Source organism: Alligator mississippiensis, chromosome 2 (assembly GCF_030867095.1).
Source record: "Alligator mississippiensis isolate rAllMis1 chromosome 2, rAllMis1, whole genome shotgun sequence".
Lineage (NCBI taxonomy): Eukaryota > Metazoa > Chordata > Crocodylia > Alligatoridae > Alligator > Alligator mississippiensis.
The window spans coordinates 293,237,788-293,255,209 of NC_081825.1; the positions used below are offsets into that span (position 1 = coordinate 293,237,788).

The 17,422-nt window shown below is 46.3% G+C and overlaps 1 protein-coding gene across 5 annotated transcripts in view; it reads left to right on the forward strand.

Moving 5' to 3' along the window:
* Positions 1-6,905: 6,905 nt before the first annotated feature.
* The window catches only part of FBXO34 (F-box protein 34), a 49,368-nt gene continuing 38,851 nt past the window's right edge, over positions 6,906-17,422 (forward strand). For 2 of the 5 annotated variants that reach the window (XM_059723328.1, XM_059723326.1), the window contains exon 1: positions 6,906-7,078. The gene's annotated coding sequence lies outside the window, so the exon portion shown is untranslated. Of the gene's footprint in view, positions 7,079-7,220; positions 7,560-8,837; positions 8,927-17,422 lie in introns of those variants that run through there. The other 3 variants (XM_006273916.4, XM_019479974.2, XM_059723327.1) reach the window with 3 other exon arrangements.

Consider the following 17,422-nt stretch of genomic DNA (forward strand, 5'->3'; position numbering starts at 1 on the left):
AGGCAAGTAAGTTTTTTTCCTGGATCATAGTTTCATAGTCGAACTCAGCATGCACATGTAACAGGGCAGGAGGATGCGGATGCAATGTTACATATGGGCTTGTCTACACAGGGGCACTCACAAAAACTAATTTGAATTAAATTTTTGAATGGATTAGTTAACATGCATTAAATCCCTTCAGGAATAATCTTGTATTCAGAACTAAAGTAGCCTGAATTCAACTGAGCTTATTTCACTTCAAAAGTGAATTATTCTAAATCAAATTAAGGCCAGTTTAATTCTTATTTAGAGTGGCTCCTAAGGGTAAGGGGGCAGGCACACAAGCACCATGAAGTAAGCTAGGCTGGAAATTTACAGTGTATTAACCACTCCATAGTAACAGCTTCTGCACACTGAACCCACAATAAATGTGAGGCAATTTCACTGAGAGCAAAAACAACCTCAAGCTTGCTCTCAGGTGAGGATATGCACCCCATTACAGAGAAGTCACTGCCATGCCTGCAAATGTGCCTCCTGGCTTACTTGACAGTTGCTTGTTTAAATGCCCATACCCTTAGTCCGTTAAGACCCTTAGTTAGTAGAGACTAGGAGAAAAGGCCTATAGGAAGCTAAGTTTTCACTGAAAAATTTTATAGCTTTATATTACATTTCCTATGTTGATAAAAATCTTGTTAGAGCAAGACAGAATTTTTTTTACTTTGATATACTAGTCAAGGTTGATTTTATATCTCCTATCGGCTATGCTCCACTAGTTACATCAATGTAAAAATGACAGCACATTGTCTATACTAGAACAAGACATCAAAAGCTATCTAGTTAGTGATCTTCATCTAAAAAAAGCCCACCCCTTTTTTGCAATCCGTCAACCGGTTAGAACATCCCAACCCACCTGCTTGAGAAAACCTCACATGCCTCCAACTGATACAAGTTTCCCTGGTTCCCTTCTACTTCCCATGGGAGGGCAGGAAAAATGCCTTCCCAGGGACAAATCCCTTTGTTCTTCTTCTTGTCACAAACTAGATGTTCTTCCAGAATCGTACACAAGCAATGGTTCTTTCTGTTGCTGCAGCGAGGTCCTCCTTTGTACAGGTCTCACTCAGGAGTTGGCAACTGAGGGGCCCAAGTGGATAAAAGTGCCCACCTGCATCCCTTATTCAAGCACCTCATCTTGGGGAGGAGGGCAGGCCCTCAAACCCTCCCTGCATACAGCATTTTACCTTGACTGGCTCTAGGCAGCTCCCTGTGCAGGATTTTTAGATTGCTTTCATGTAGTGCCTCTCTCTCTCTCCACATGCCATGCCATGAGCCAGTGCCCTTTGTTAGTTTTTGACACCCCTGAGCTGAGGGTTCTCAGAGGCTGCACATTCATCCCGTCAGCGAAATGGGTTCATTTACTTATTGTTCAGTTTTATCCAGTCAGATTACTCCCTACTAGATAGTTGTTAACCTAGGACATGGTAGCAGAGCAGTTACAGTGTCTTGCTATGGCTCCAGAGGCATAAATCTGAACCCTCCTCTGAATGCGACCCTTATCTGACCAAGCTTTGAATGGGTACCTCATCATTGGGCTATGGAGTCAAAAGCTGCTCAGTGTGATTATAGCCATATTGCTCCCTGGTGTACAATTAGTTAAAGAAACTGGTCCACCTTAACCCTAGCAGTCCTAGGGCTGTTCAGCTTGAGTTGACCTTTGACTTTGGTATAGGTGTCAAATTGTATTTAGCTGGTGTTAAGTGAAGTTTTCAGTTGAGCTAAGCTAGAACCACAGAGTTCTCATTGGAATAGAGCACCTATTGTTCCTGGTATAGACAAAGCTTTAGGTACTTTTTCAAACCTTATACTGTGTTAAAAATACTCCTATTTTCCCAACCCAAATGTGGTCTTTGTAAAATCAGTTGCCTGCCACAATCCTGTCTAGCCTCAGTGCTGGAGGTACTGTGGAAAGACAGAGAAAGCAAATAAACAGGAGATATGATTGCCCTATTTAGTAACATACAACAATGAAAAGCTTTGAGGAATATGAGCATTAATTAAGATAGAAAACATACAACAGCTATAGTAATTTGCTTAATCCTATATACTCACATAGAGTTAAACTTTTCCAGGTTCCTGATAAGATAGGACCATTTTGGTTTATCTGTTGTTTTCTCAACGTCCAAGGCTACAGACATGCAAAAGTGCCAGATGACTGGAGAAGCTAAACAGTGCACAAAATCTTTTATGTTATCACTAGATACCCCAAGAGGGAAAAAAGAGAAGGGTTATTTAATCATTAGAAGCATATTAGTGGTAAGTGACATTCAGTTGTCCTTATTAGCTTCTACCAAAAAAATTTGGTCTGCATAGTTGTGGGGCCTTTTTCTAATAGGAAGGGAATCAGTGAACAGATCAGTGGATTAGGACTCAGATCTTGAGCAAGTCATCTCAGTTCTCTGCCTCAACACCTCCCCCTCTAAATTGTGGGTAACAATACTGACTTCCTTTTGTAAAGGGCTTTGAGATCTAAGGAAGCAAAGCGCTGTGTAAGAGCTAGAGGTTTAGGTGATATTTATACTGCAGGCTTTTTACTAACACTGGCTTCATTGGTGAATCTCCTCCCCAGTTTCCATTAAGGCACTGTACTTTTAACAGGGGCTAACACACATTAAAATTCTGGGGTAGACAACGGGCATGTGTTAACTGGTTGAAGTAAATCCTCACCAAAGACCAGCTAACATTGCTGCCCACACAGCAGCAAACATTTTTAGCAAGTGGTAAGAGAGTTTGTCAAACATGCTGAACTGGCTTGTTTGAAAATTACACCTTTTAAACATGTTAAGCTAAGGTTTGAAAATTATACCCTGTCTCCAATCCAGATAGGATGTAAGGCTTTGTTTGAGATAGGGAAAGTAGCTGAGTTTGTGCTTAGCAGCTAAGCTCGACATTTTTTCTTATGGTAGGTCATGGCTGTAGAAAACACTTCAATTCGATTAGTCTGAGTGAGAGCATCACACTAAAGATACTGTATAATGCTTCTGCTGCTGTGTTCATTCACAAATGACATGCACACAGCTGGGGACATGCCCCACCGTTCTTCACACAGTAGTGAGCCAGCCTATGAATGTGAACAAACTGTCTGCTGCTAAATGGTGCGAACCAGGCCTGCCATCCCACTGCAGAAGCATCAGCCTCACATTATTAGTGTATGGACAGGACTTGAGTTAGAAGCTACTGGACTTTTTAGTGAAGGAACAAAGCCCATAGTTAAGATAAACACTAGGCACCACAGTTTGAAGGTGAAAGTTGTGATGAACATTTATCCAGCTCAAATCCCAGTTCAAATCAAAACCAGTCTTCCCCCAACTCCACAGTTCCCAGAGCCTTTGCTGGGCTCCGCTGTTCTTGCTTCTTCAAGCTTCTTACCTCTTAAAGCTTAAAGCTCTGTCCAGGTCACGCCAGCAACGCCTTTTCAGCTACGTGCTGGGGAGATCTTCTTTCCTACTTTGACCAGAGCCGCCTTTGGATCCACCGCAGGGGCTTGTCTCACTCGTGAGCTCCTTTTAAGCAGATCCAAGTAGTCCACCCTAGGATTCAAGAACAGGTCCTTGACTTTGGAAGGAGGTAGCTCCCTCAGAGACCTAGACCCAGACTCTCATCCTGTGATTGCACCTAAATGCCACCCTTTTCTCTGTCTCTCACCTACTGACAACTTCAAATTACATTTTCACTGTCTGGCCTTCTTGCATTTGTATGGGCCTCTGGCTGCTTTACCACTCCTTTCAGGAAAAGCACAGACCATCTGCATTCACTTCCTCAGAGGCCTGACGAAGGGTGTTTGTGCCCAGAAGCTTGCTAACAAGAATTTTTCAGCTATTTGAGTTGGTCTAATAAAAAGTACTGAATGTACCCAAAGAACCTTGTCTGCTTATGTCTGTAGACTAACACAGCTACAACCTACACCCTTTTCTCTGTGCATGGTTTTTCTTCCCTTCTAATCTGGTTTCTGAGGATCGCTTCCTTAGGCTCCTTGTACAAGGATTCTGGGTGCATCACTCAGGGTTGAGGGCTCCTCCAAGCAGTAGGAGCCTTGAGGTTGGACATTGCAGTGCTCAACAAGACAATGGCTATGTATTTTTGAGGGCCCAAAGCTCAGGAAGAACCATAAGCATTTTCTGCAGTAGTGGTACTAACCTTACACGTTACAGCTCAGGCTGGCCACAGGTTTGTTCTGATGACGTGAACTTGGGTTTACAAAAGCTGTTGCTCTCTTTCTGTATATCTGATTTAGCCTATAAAGATGCATCTCTACCTTGCCTTCTGGCTGACTTCAGACTAACATAGCTAACTACTTCTCATGGGTTTGTTTGTTATTGTGCCCGGGGGTTAAATGACACATCAGTAAAAACACTTGCACCCAGCCTACGCAGTTGGTAACACGGTTGGTTTCAACACCCAAATGCTTAAGTATCGACTCGATGAGCTGTGTAGGGGGAACTTTTACAGTATCGACTGGATGAGCTGTGTAGGGGGGGAAACCTGGGATCACACCTCCAGCAGCTTGGAGCTCGGCAGTGGGAAACGTTTGCAGAGGTCCAGGCTGCAGGACCCATTCGATCACATAGCCTAATCTGAAGAAGGCAGGGCAGAAATATTCAGTTCCCCTCCCCTGTACTGAGCTCAACCATGGTTATCCTCCAGGATACCTGGAAGCTGGTGTCTCTCCTGGCCCTGCCACTTCAAATTAAAGCTGGATAGACCATGAGAACTGTCACTGACTGGGTCAGACCAGAGGTCTGTCTTGCTTAGTCTCCCATGTCTCAGGGTGGCAGCAAGTGACTATTGAGAGGGAGAGCGATCTGGGCCTGACCAGGGTTTCTTCCCCCTTGGTCCTCTCCCACTTGCAGTCTCCAGCAGTTAAGGTCTAGGAAGCTCTGACTCAGAGGCCGTGCCCCTCACTCCCATGCTTGATAGCGACGGATGTCCCTTTCGTCCAAGTAGTTGTCCAATCCCAGCTATAGAGTTGTTACACGCATTCAAGCCCTCACTTGGTAGCAGGTTGACTCTTTTTATAGCAGGATGGACATTTTTCTGGCACAATCATGCCCTCGTGCCCATGGCCAGACTTCATGTATTGCACGATTCTTGTTTCAGGTGTGATAAATGTAACGTGGCAGAGTTGTCACACATGTTCGAGCCCTCACTTGATAGCAGGCTGGCTCATTTTACAGTGGGATGAACCATTTTCTGGTGCCATTGTGACTTTGCACCTGGGACCAGTCTACATGTATTGTGCAATTCTCACCTGCAAGTGGCGCAATAAATGTAATGTGTGGCAGCTCGAGAGTGGTTACACATGCTCAAGCTCTCACTTGGGAGTAGGATGGCTCTGCTTATAACGGAATAGCCATTTTCTGGCACCATTGTGACTCTGGGCCTGGTCTACACGTATTGCGCGATTCTCACCTGGAAACAGCACAATAAATATAACGTGGCAGCTCAAGAGTTGTCACACATTTGAACCCGTGCCTGGGAGCGGGCTGGCTCTTTTGATAGTGGGACGGACATGTTTCCAGTGCCATTGTGGCTTTGCTTCTGGGGCCAGTCTACATGTCCTGTGCCATTCACGCTTGTGAATGGCACAATCATCGTAACGTGACAGCTCAAGAGTTGTCACACATTCGAGCCCTCCCTCTGGAGGGGGCTGTCTCTTTTGACAGCCAGATGGATGTTTTTCTGGTGCTGTCGTGACTTTGCCCCAGGGGCCAATCTATGCACCCTACGCCATGCTGGCCCGCGAACAGTGCCAGACACGTAATATGTGGGCAGGGGCCTCCAGCTCCACCAGCCCGGCTCCGGGAACCAGCACTCCCTGGCCGTGGATGCGGGGTCTCTGCTACTGCAGGGGCAGCTGGAGCCAGTGGCACCTGGTGCTGGGGGAGCCGATGCCCCCATCCCCTTGGTGTGGGTAAGGGGTGCGTCCCCACCCTCCTGGCACCGGGACTCCCTCCCTCAGGGGCTGGTCACGGCTTCTCCCCTCGGCTGTGAGGTGCCGCCCAGGCCCGTGGGGAGAGGGGGGTTGCATTTGTGTGTACGTGAAGCCAGGGGATCTCATGCATGTGGGGGGATCCCAGCCCTGAGCGCGTGTGCACGTCTCTCACAGCAGCGGTGGCCTTAGGGTTGTTGGGGCCCGGGGCAAGAGAGTCATTCGGGGCCCCTTCGAGGCTTAATTTTGACGACCTATAAGCAAGTCAGACTTTTTCGATTTCAATTTCACTTTGCCCTACCCATGAAACTGCAGCGAAGGTGTCTTAATGCAACACTGATCATACAGATATTCCCCGTCGTTCATTTTTTATGAAGTGTGGTGGGGCCCCGGGCACTCGCCCAGCGTGCCCTCCTCTAAGGTCACTACTGCTCGCAGGGAAGGGGGTCTTGTGTGTGTGTGGGTGGCCGGGGGACCCGACCCTAGCGTGTGTGCGCGCACGAGGACAAGGTATTGTGTGTGTGCGTGCACACGAGGCCAGACCCCAGCTGTGTGTGCACGTGAGGCCAGGGTAGTGTGTGTGTGTGTGTGTGTGTGCACGTGAGGCCAGGGTAGTGTGTGTGTGTGTGTGTATGTGTGTGTGAGGCAGCAAAGGGATCTCGTGCGTGTGTGCGTGCGTGAGGACAAGGTATTGTGTGTGTGTGCGTGCACACGAGGCCAGACCCCAGCCGTGTGTGTGTGTGTGAGAGAGGCCAGGGTGTTTTGTGTGTGTGTGCACGTGAGGCCAGGGTAGTGTGTGTGTGTGAGGCAGCAAAGGGATCTCGTGCGTGTGTGTGCGCGCGCGCGAGGCCCGGGCCGTGTGGCTGTGCGGTGCGGGGCGGGGCGGGGCGGGGCGGGCGGTCGGTCCCGGGGCTCCCGGCGCCTGGCACCGAGGGACCCGCCGCCGCCGCCGCCGTGTTGCGCCGCCCGCGCCGCGCCGCTCCGCCCCGGGCCGGGATTGGCTGGCGCGCCGCCCCGCCCGCCCCGCACAAGTTGTCTGCGCCCAGGGACCCGGCTGCGCCGAGGAGCGGCAGTGCGAGCGCCGCGGGCTCCGCACGGCAGCGCCAGGCCGCGCCGGTAGGGCCGGGCCGGGGCCGGCGCGGGGGGCCCGGGCTGGGCCGGGGCCGGGGGCGGCGGCGGCGGCGGCGGGCGCGGAGCAGGCCTCAGAGGTGGCGGCGGGTCCGGCCAGGCCCAGGATCCGGGCTCGGGGCCGCCTCCCCGCCCCCACCTGCTGTGAGGTCACCGCCGGGCGCCTATGCCGTCACGCCGCGGGTGTGACGTCACTGCCGCTCGCCCGTGTGCCGTGCCGCGCGCGTGCGGGGCAGCGCTGCGTGCAGAGGGGCTCGTCCCCGGCGCCTCGCGCCCTGCCAGGGCATCCTGCCGGCGGGGCCCCGCCACCGCCGACACCGCTCCCGCCTCGGCGGAGGCCCCTGTAGCAAGGCTCCGCTTTTCCGAGGGGAAGGGGCGACATAATCCACTTTGTAACCCTGTAAGAGCTCGGCGGACTCCTCCGGCTGATCTGATGTTGTTGTGGCGGTGCGAGGGGACAGGGCACGGGGTATTCATTTTTTTTTATTCTTCCCCCCCCCGTTGCTGTTTTCTTTTTTCCTAGACACGCGAAGGAGGAGCCGCCTGGGTGAATGGACACAAGCGGGGAGCGGGAGGGGGGAGAAGCACGGGGTCTCATGGCAGTTGCGTGCGCTCTCGGTGGGACGTGCGATCAGATACCTTACGGCAGAAGAAAGGCTATAAATACAGTTGCAGCGGAGGTGACTTCCTCGAGATGACTTGCTGTGACATTTCGTGTATGATGATGAGTTGGGGACGGGGTTATTTTTGAAGTCGGTTTAACCCCAGTTTCTTTTCCCTTTTTTTTTTTTTCTTCTTCTTCGTTTGCATTAGCTGCGTAGTGTCACGTAGGTGAATCTATGATAGGGGTATAATGCTCGTCTGCCTCGCAGGGGGTAGAGGTAAGCTGCAGTCCCTGCTCTATTGCAGTTTGGACAGGCATGGAAGTAGCCAGCTTGGCGTGGCTAGCCGTGTAGCACCCGGGTTAACATGAGCTGCAAACCCCGTCGGAGGAACCGAGTCCAGGCTGCACGGGTTAGCTCTGCTGGGCTGCGCCCCCTCGGCTCTGCTGCTATCAATATCCGGGCCAGCCGGCTTGAAGCGAGCTTGGGCACATCTCTGTCTCCATACCGGGGGATGTATTAATGAGTGTTTTGTGGAGCGCTTCTTGTTTGTTGGATGAAAGCTTCTACATAAATACCTATTATATTTGCCTGAGGCTCCTGCAGAAAAACAAAACACAGAGGTAGCCAGTTCCTTGGCAGTCCAAAGTCTAAACCCCATAAATACCTGTGGGCTTGTTAATGTTGTTGCTGCTTAACGCAGGGGCAGAAATCATGCTGTTTGCTCTTCTGGAAGAAGGGGAAAAAAAAATCAAAAAAATAAATCTAGTTCCCTAATCCTTGCTAAAGTGTTATAAGGCTGCTAGGCAGTGTCTGGATAAGTGAAATATTGGTTACGTTGAGCAACTTGTTCCTTTGGCCATATGAATCCCTGGTGTAACTCCATTTAAATTACACCGGGGTTGCTTTTGCCCTTGAAATCTTAACTGGAAACCTTTCACAGTGTTTTGCTTCCTCTTTAATAAATGGCTAATCCCTTGCTGCAGGGGATGGGAGTGTTTTGAATGCAGTGTGTTTGGTCCTAAGAGGAGGGGGAAGGGAGTGCCTAGTGTAGCTTTCCCGTACCTCCCACCTTCTGTGTGCCTGAGTGAAAGAGCCTCATTGACTGGGTTCAGGGTGTCCCGGTCTCCTCCTGGAAGGTAAATTTGCCATGACATGAGGCCTTTAAGGGAAAGAGAAGGAATGTCCAGGCTGTTATCAACCTGCTTTGGAGGAGGTACAAAGGCAGTGTCTGGTAATTGCATCACCTTTTGAAATTGCCTTATGGAGTGACTTGAATTTAATTGCTTACGGTTGAATTTTAACAGGGAGGAAAAGTTGAGGGACTGATTTTTATGCCAGTGACTACAATTTTCAGCTATTCTTGCATGTTCCCGGTGACTGGACCTTGTTGGGGTTATTTGACCCCAGCAGTCTCCTGCCCAGAGCAGGGGGGCTGGATCCAATGATCTCAAGAGGTCCCTTCCAGCCCTAAACTTCTGTGAATCTATGACTAGTGATGGCTGTCTTCTTTTTTTCCTGTTGACCTAGAGCAGAGGTTCCCAACCACCAGGCCGTGGCTTGGTACCAGGCTGCAAAGGGTTGGCATGAGCCCCTCTCTAGGACCCCTGTCTGTCCACCCCAGGCAAATGGCTTCTGCTGCTGGCAGTCATGTGTGGGGCTAAAGCTGGGTGATGGGGCAGCCCCAGGAGGGAAGCAGCCAGTCCCGTGCACCCATCTTGCTCCTGTGCCAGTCCACCGTATAAAAAAAGTTGGGACCCACTGGCCTAGAGAAGTACTGTGCTTACAATGCACAAGCCTTGCATGGTTAAGTATAGGTAAAATGTTGAGGTCTAGTTTTGCATTGGCTTAATTTATGAAGAGGGTTGTGAACATATGGAGCCAACTTGTCAAGCACTGAGAGGGAATACTCTGCGTCTTTCTGATAGTTATTCTGTTTTTTCTCATGGGTGTGAACGTGATCTTTGTGCGTCTCTTTACATCCTGGGCTCCTTTTGGAATGAGCAATTGTTCTACTGGATGGAACAAGACCTACTTAGGCAGGGTAGATGGGTTGATGTCTGCCTGCCTTGTAGACGCTCTCAATCTGAGAGGCATACGCTTGCAGAAACTGCAGTTTAGTACATCTGATGAAGTAAGCTGCTGCTTGCTTAGTATTTCTGACTTTGCTCTGAAGCTCTGGATGACTGGTGTGTGTAACATAACAAGGAGATAGAGGTAGCTCCAGACTTGCAAATCAGTATCCTAGCTGTAGTTTCTTTTGTTTGCCTTTTAGTATGTGGCTAATATGTATACTTGTATACATATTATTTATGTATATGTATACTTGTCAGACTGGTACAATTCTTTTCGCATTTGATAGGTAGGACAGATGTTGGTAATCTCCGTGCTTTCCCCTCAGTCCCTCCTCACAAATGAGCTGGTTGCAGTCAGGATATCAAAATCACTCTTCCCAAGGTTGATATCAAAAGCTTGATTCTGCCTCAAGTTTCTACTGTTGGTTCTAGGATTGTAAGCCTATGATTCAAGCACAATACTGCACTGATGACCCACATTTTTCTCCTTGCAGTTTCAACTGTTAACAATCTGTTTCTTTCCCAAAATGTATTTGGTGCAACTATACAAAACCATCATGTCCCTGTCTAAAACAATTAACAACTTTGACAGTTACTGGATATGCAGCTATTCATGACCTCTAGATGCTAAATTTTGGAATGTGATGGGGGGGGGGGTTATAAAATCAGGAAGTTGGTGTCTCAGTTGTGAAGCAACTCTCACTAACATATGCTATCTAGAAATCTGAGAGTTTTTTTAACTCTTAAACCATACTGAAATCTTGTTTTGGCATGTTGTGGTTCTCTGTGCATAGCTGTAGTGTTCAAAAGTTTTTATTGCGGCTGAGGCATGCTCACTTCTTGTGAATATTGTTCTTGTTAAAACAAGCCGAGTGGGCTGATTGCCATTATCGTAGGATTTGGCTGTAGTTGTGGAATTAGCCTGCATTTAATTTCTTCCTACCTCTCTTCTTCCCTTCCTCAAAGGACCATACCTTTTTCTGTTGTGGGAGGGAAAGAATCTGCTGCATCATCTGATCTCAGTGGGTATTACGTGTGCTCTGCAATTGGAGATGGTATGGCAGGACATGTAGGCATATTTGAGCCAGCATCCATCACAGCAGCAGTGTAGGCCATGCAGGCCTACCCAGTACCCTGGGTACTTTCCTCAGGAAACTAGCCTGCCCTTCTTTGTATTGCCGTTGTAATTAGTGCTAAAGCTAGCGTATCCACGCCTGCATATGCTGCAGTATAGATAGAGCCTGTTTAGTTACAGATTTAACCACACACGCAGATCAGCGATTCGGGCATCTCTTCCGAGGAGCTATGACTTGTCATTCTAGCAATTAGTAACTGCTATGTGAACCAAGAGTCTTGTGTGTACTTTGGAAATGACACCAAGTGACTGTTATACGGAGACGTTTTGCCTTAATGTGTCCAGGTAACTTGAGGTAAAGTATTGACTAATGCTTCCAGGTCATAAGGATTTTTTAAAAATGTTTTCAGCAAGTGTGGAATGCATTTGGTAGCAAAATAATGCATTTAAGTGATATTGAAATTGAATTCCTGCCAGATAAAAATTTTACTGTCCTTAATGTACCACTCTACGCCTTCTCTAGTGCTTGGAAGCTAATGTATACATGTTTTGCTGCAAGCCAGGGGAACATTAGAGATTTTAAAAATTCAGCAGATGTTATGGTTCACTTAACTACTTGTGCTTACATCATTCGGGTCATCCCACACACTTATGTTTCTAATGTTTGACTTTGACTTTCAAGAATTCAAAACCTAATTATGCAACACAAACTACCATGGCATCAGTATAGCTGATTTAGTAGGACCTTGCCAGTGCAGAGCAAGTTATTCTGTGTTCTTCTCAAGCTTGAACCTCGCTTTTGCAACTGTTTCTTTTTCGTTTGTGCTGGGCAGATTCCTGTAGTTTCTCTGGCTTTAGAAACCCAAGTGTGCGTGCACTGTTGGTTGGTTGGTTTGTTTGTTTGTTTGTGGTTTTGTTTTTTTGCACTGAGATAAATGCGTTTCACCGCAGAGTCCATCAGTACAATGAACTGTACATAGTCTTTCATTCTTGTTGGAACTTTATTTTTTTCCTTGTATATGAAACCAGTATTTTTGTGTCAAAACCCCTGTATTGTTTCAGGCAGGATCTTTTAAGGCCAGAGAGAAATCCATCTTGGAGAAATCTTTTGACACTTTAATATACATTCTGTCCAATATGTAGCTTACCTGCTCTGTAAATATTCATTATTAGTTTTATTTTCCCCTTTGGTATGTCTCTGAGTCTGTAAACTTTCTTGGGTTCTGCTTACAGTATAAAAATACTGGAAGACTATTTCAGTATGGAAACTTTTTTTTCTGTACTAGGTAAACTTAATAAACCAGCTTTAGTGTGTAGAGAGTTATGTAACTTTCCACTTCCTTGACTCTTTCCTTCCCTCCCTCTCTTCCCCCTTAAATCTGGGCATCTTGCTCCATACACAGTACTGAAGTGAAAACACACATTTTCGTGATAGATGCCTTTGGATTCTGGAACTGCAAGATGGAATTCTTCCTTTTGATGGTTCTGTCACTGTTCCTGTACTGGAGGGGGTGGGAAGTAAAACCCACTCCAAAGGATGTCTGTTAAGAGCTAAGCTACCTCCTTAAAGTCTGCATGCTTCCAGTACATGAATTATACTAGAGATGTTCTAAAATCATTTTCATTATCAATAGTTGAATGACAAGTAAAGGAATGAGTGGGGGGGTGGCATTTTCACATTGTGTGTGAAATAAGACATTGCAAAATACTATCTATTTAAGAGGGAAGTGGTTTATTATGCAAAATATTGGGTAAGTAAGGTTTGTCTGCACAGAGATGCTGAAGGTGTGATGTCAGTGAGGGGTATAGGTTATAGCAGTTGTCTGCCTGATGTCAGGGAGGTAATTTGAAGTGCATTTACTTTCTGCATTTGCCCCCTTCTGCGCAGCACATGCAAAATGGTTTTAAATTGGTAATGCTTGATCCTCCTCTAAGGCTGCTGCTCCCACCACTTTGATCCTGCTCAGGAGTGTTCTGCAGTGATCTAAGGCTACTTTACACCTGAATAGAAGCATCTGGGCAGGGTTGACACTTAGAGTTGTGTTCATTGACCTCACACCTCGAGTGCACCTTAACTTTCCTGAACGCCCTTGGGTAAACTAGCCATGATTGTTCATGAGTGAGCAAACATCATACCAGTTGGCCATCCTGTATAAAGGTTCCTGTGTGAATGAGTAAGTCTAGCGATGAGCACAGTAGCAATACCAAGGTAAGAGGGAACTGCAGATTCTCTCGGTTTCTTTGTGACTAACATCTGCCAGGGGCCATAGGTTACATTTTGTCACACGGTGTATGAGTATTGTGTGACATCATAACATACCAAGAGGCTAAACCAGCTTGTCACTGGATAAAAGGGGCAGATCAGACACAAAAGGTGCTCATTGAACAGCAGCTTTCTTATGGAGAAGTACCCTGCAATAACTTAACATGCCAACTGGCCATGCATTATGATTCATCATGTGATGCTCACATACGATGTGTGACAAATATTGGCCCTAATGATGCTAGAGCATGGGCAGCCAATGTGCATGTCACAAATGATCAGGGAGGGATAAGTAGCTTGGAGGCAGATAGGGCAGGGAGCAGAGAAAAGAGCAGCTGAGGCGGCAGGGAGCACAAGGCAGGAAGCAAAAAGCAGAGCAGCAGATTGTGTAGAAGGGAATTTAAGTGGCACTTGTGGAAGGTGCAGGACTTATTTGTGGCACACCTGCCAAAAAGGTTTGGTTCACTCCTGCTAGAGGAACTGAATTTGGGATGCATAAAATAAGCCAAAATATGTGCTCTAAGTATGAAGAAGCCTGCAGTCACCATCCAGAGCTGTGCTCCAGGAGGGCTTCAGGGTTAAAGGGAAAGCAGTGCTTTCAGGCTAGGAGGTAATGGTGAACAATCCATTGTGAGACTGAAGAGTCTCTGAAGACCATGTTAAGCTGAATTTGGGCATAGACTTATTCTGTCATGTATTCCAGAGTCAATAAACCAGGGTTTGGAAGCTGGAGACTTACAAGGTTGGGGCTTTTTTGTAAACTAGCTATGTAGGATCACTTTTCAGATGTGCTCTGTGTCCTGCATCTTAACAAGCAGTTTGAGCAGATGAGTTCTATTCAAGGCAACTATCTTTCTTTGAAGAAGCGTGTTTGGATTAAGTTAACACTGTCTGTCCATAGGCACTGCTGAGAGAACTTGCTTCAGCTAAACTGCCAACAGATAATCCATTGTGTATGTGTAAGCTGGTATCTCAAGACGTATCTGAAAATCGTACTCTCTTCCTCTTCCTCCTGTCGGCTTGTCCTCGGTTGCATATGCAAGTGATTGTGTTTGGTTCTCTGCAGACTATATTCAAGATGTGTTTAATCTCACATTGCAAAAATACCTTTGCACACAGCTAATTCTATCTGCTGGAGGTATAAAGGACAAACTAACTTTATCATTTTGCTTAGGGTCTGCTAATTGCTATGTTAATTACTACATATGACTAACACTTCTATAATTTTTTTGGCAAGTGCAGCCAACAGCTGTTTTATAGCCATTAAACATTCCTGGCCCCTCTAAACCATTTTGGTTTGCCTTGTGATTTGCACTTAGTGCCTTGCTTGTTTTTCACCAGTTTTGAAATGATTAGTTTTAAGTGGCTGTACTGAAACTTGCTTTTCTTTCTAGGACTTTTCAGCATGGATTTTAAAATACAAAAAAAAATCATAAATTCAGTATAACCTGCATATTGAAAACATGCAGTGAAAAGTCAGCTCTCTTAATTAAAAACATTTGCAGGCCTTCTACTGACTTGTACCATGTCTCTGTACTATATAAAGAAGGCATTAAATATTTTTAAGCATTCTCCCCTCCCCCCACACACACACACACATTAGGTATATCGAACATGTCAAGTCTGTCTTTCATTTTGCTGAAGGACCTTCTGAAGTATCTGGAGTCATGTTTGTAAGCTGTTAACCTGTAAAGGAGTTAGGGTTGACTATTCAAGACATCCTTCCCCCAGAACATTAGATAAACCAGTGTTGCTGTTAACACTCGCCCAGCTTTTTTATTTTTTATATTTTTTATTTTTTTTAAAGCAAAAAGTCTAAGAATTTCTCCTTCTTTCTCCTGCACAGCTTCTGCTCTTGTGGCTCTTCTGCATGCTTGTCTTGCTCGTTCTCTAGTTGTCAGGCTGGACAAGCCGTAGTTGAATCCAGGAAGAAAGGTTTTGTAGTCTTTCAAAGAAAGGGTTGGGGTAGACATGCAGCAACCCCTTCCAAAACTCAGTTGTTTTGCTGGTAATGCTATTATATCATTTAGTCTTGTCTCAAAAATCTCAGGACAATTAAATAGAAATTACCCTTTTTCTGTGTATTATGTTTCTAGCCTGCCTGTTGTCCTAGTAACATGGTGACAAGCTTGCTTTTTTTCCATAGTCTTAGTCACAGTTCAAGATTTTATTTATTTATTAGATAACTTTTGCTTTGAAAATTGCAGTCTTGTGTGCTTTCCTTTACCACCACCCCCCCCCCCTCCCCCTTTCCCCTTCCTGGTAGCACTTGTGCTCTTGGCCACTTAAGGATGTAATTTCTTCCTCCATGCATTTAGTTCTGCTAGGCTTTCTAATTCCCCCTCTTTGCTTGGCAAAATGCCAGACTCAATCTTCCTTATAACTCCTGTGATTTCTACAGTTATTTTCTTTGTTTTCATGGTAACATCACAGAAAAGACATTAAGAGTGCACCTTAAGTTACATTTTGCATATGCCTGCTCCTTATTGGCTTTGGGTGAGAGGTTGCACATCTTCTTCCCTAACAGCTTAGCAGTTTTGAAGTAGCTTTGATCCTCCTATTTTAAGAAAGTATTACATTCCAGTAGTGCGACCTAGCTAGGCCTAAAGCATACTTCTTTTGGATCTGTACTTCCTCACTGTAACCCATGTCTCTCTACCTCTAGGTGAGACTACTAAAAGGTGCCCTACTTGAAGCATCATCTGAAGGTTGCTTGGAAAGAGTGGTTGGGACTAGATTGGATTGGATGGGTTGGGTTGCTTATATAGGCTATGGTAGCTGATGTTTCATGTTGGTAGCTCTTGTAGCTTTCTGTTTTGTGGGGGAGAATTCCACTTCCATGCTCCATTTTGATCCATAAATCTCATCTTAGTTTGGATCCTGACACTGAAACTTTGCCTGTTGGCAAGGCTTCCATCATACGAGCTACCAGCATCCACCACCTATGTGTTAGCTTTTTAAAGATGCATCTTCATCCTTCCTCCTGTGCATTCCCTTGTGCTTGGATGGAGCTTTCCGTAAATGCACATCATTATTCTGCTCCTTTAAAACTCTCTTCTTTTCCTAGGTTGCCTGTCAAAACCATAAGAGTGGTTAGGCCAGTTGAGTGCTAATGTTTCCAGACTGGACTAGATTCCCAGTGGGGGTGGTGCAGGAGACTGGACACACACCTTGCCCAGTGATCTCATGAGGTCCCTTCCAGCCCTAAACTTCTGTGAATCTGTGACGTTGCTGCCTGTTACACTGACAGCTGTAGCCTTATTGTTCTTTTGTACTTCCCTGACCTTTCCCCATCCTTTATTTTGCTTTTACTTAAAATTAGTGGTGCTCAGCATCTCTGGCCCCACGAGCTAGATAAGTGATGTGGAGCTGGTGTGTAGGCTGGATGTGGCATGTACACTGGATCTAGTCATGGAGTGACTACACTCCAGTGGGATCTGACATGTGGGGCCTTTTCATCTGGACCAGGGGGCTCCCCATAATCAGGAAATTTTAGCAGTGGGGGAGCAATGGCAATGTTAATTGCTGCTACTATTTCCCTGCCATCAGATTTCTGAATCCAATGGATAGCCCAGTGGGCAGGATGGCAGCACTGTGGGCTAGATTCCTTCTGCAGGCTGGAGTCGGAGCACTACTGGTTCAAAAGATAAAATATTACGGAATGGGCAGGGCCCCTCTTCTTTGTGTAGCATCCTACACCTTGGGATCCTTGTCCATGATCACGTTTTTTAGGCACCAAGGGTAATACTGCAGCTACAGCTAGATAACTGAAGTGCTCGATATAATAGTGCCTACAGGTAGTCTTGGGGTTTGGCAGCTAGTGTCTGTGTGAAGGTCTTTAGTCTCAGAAATGGATTCCTTGGTTGGATTCCACCTAAGTCTTTGAACTTTAGGGTCCAGTTCAAGGCCCCTCTCTTTCAGGCATTTGTATTATGAAGTGAAGAGGTGGATAGATCAAGATTTCCTGGCGTGAGAGAAGAGGACTTTCTGTAATTTCAAAAACAAGAGAAAAATGTGTGTATGCACATGTACTGGAATTTAAATATCAGCAGAAAGGCATACTTGCAAATCTGAAATGTAAGTGTATGTGTTGCTTCTCCTGAAATCTTACTTGCTGAAGGATTACTGGTAACAAGCAGTAATCCACCTGCAAAGATGTTTAGAAAGGCCCTCTGGTTCCTTAAAAAATAGTTGTAAGGTTTCCTTCATTCTAGATGTCCCATTATCTGTGGCTTGCTCTGGTGACCCAAAGCTTTGGCATAAGGCAATGCAAAATGTGGTATTGATGTTTGTTATGAAGGAACACACTTAAACACC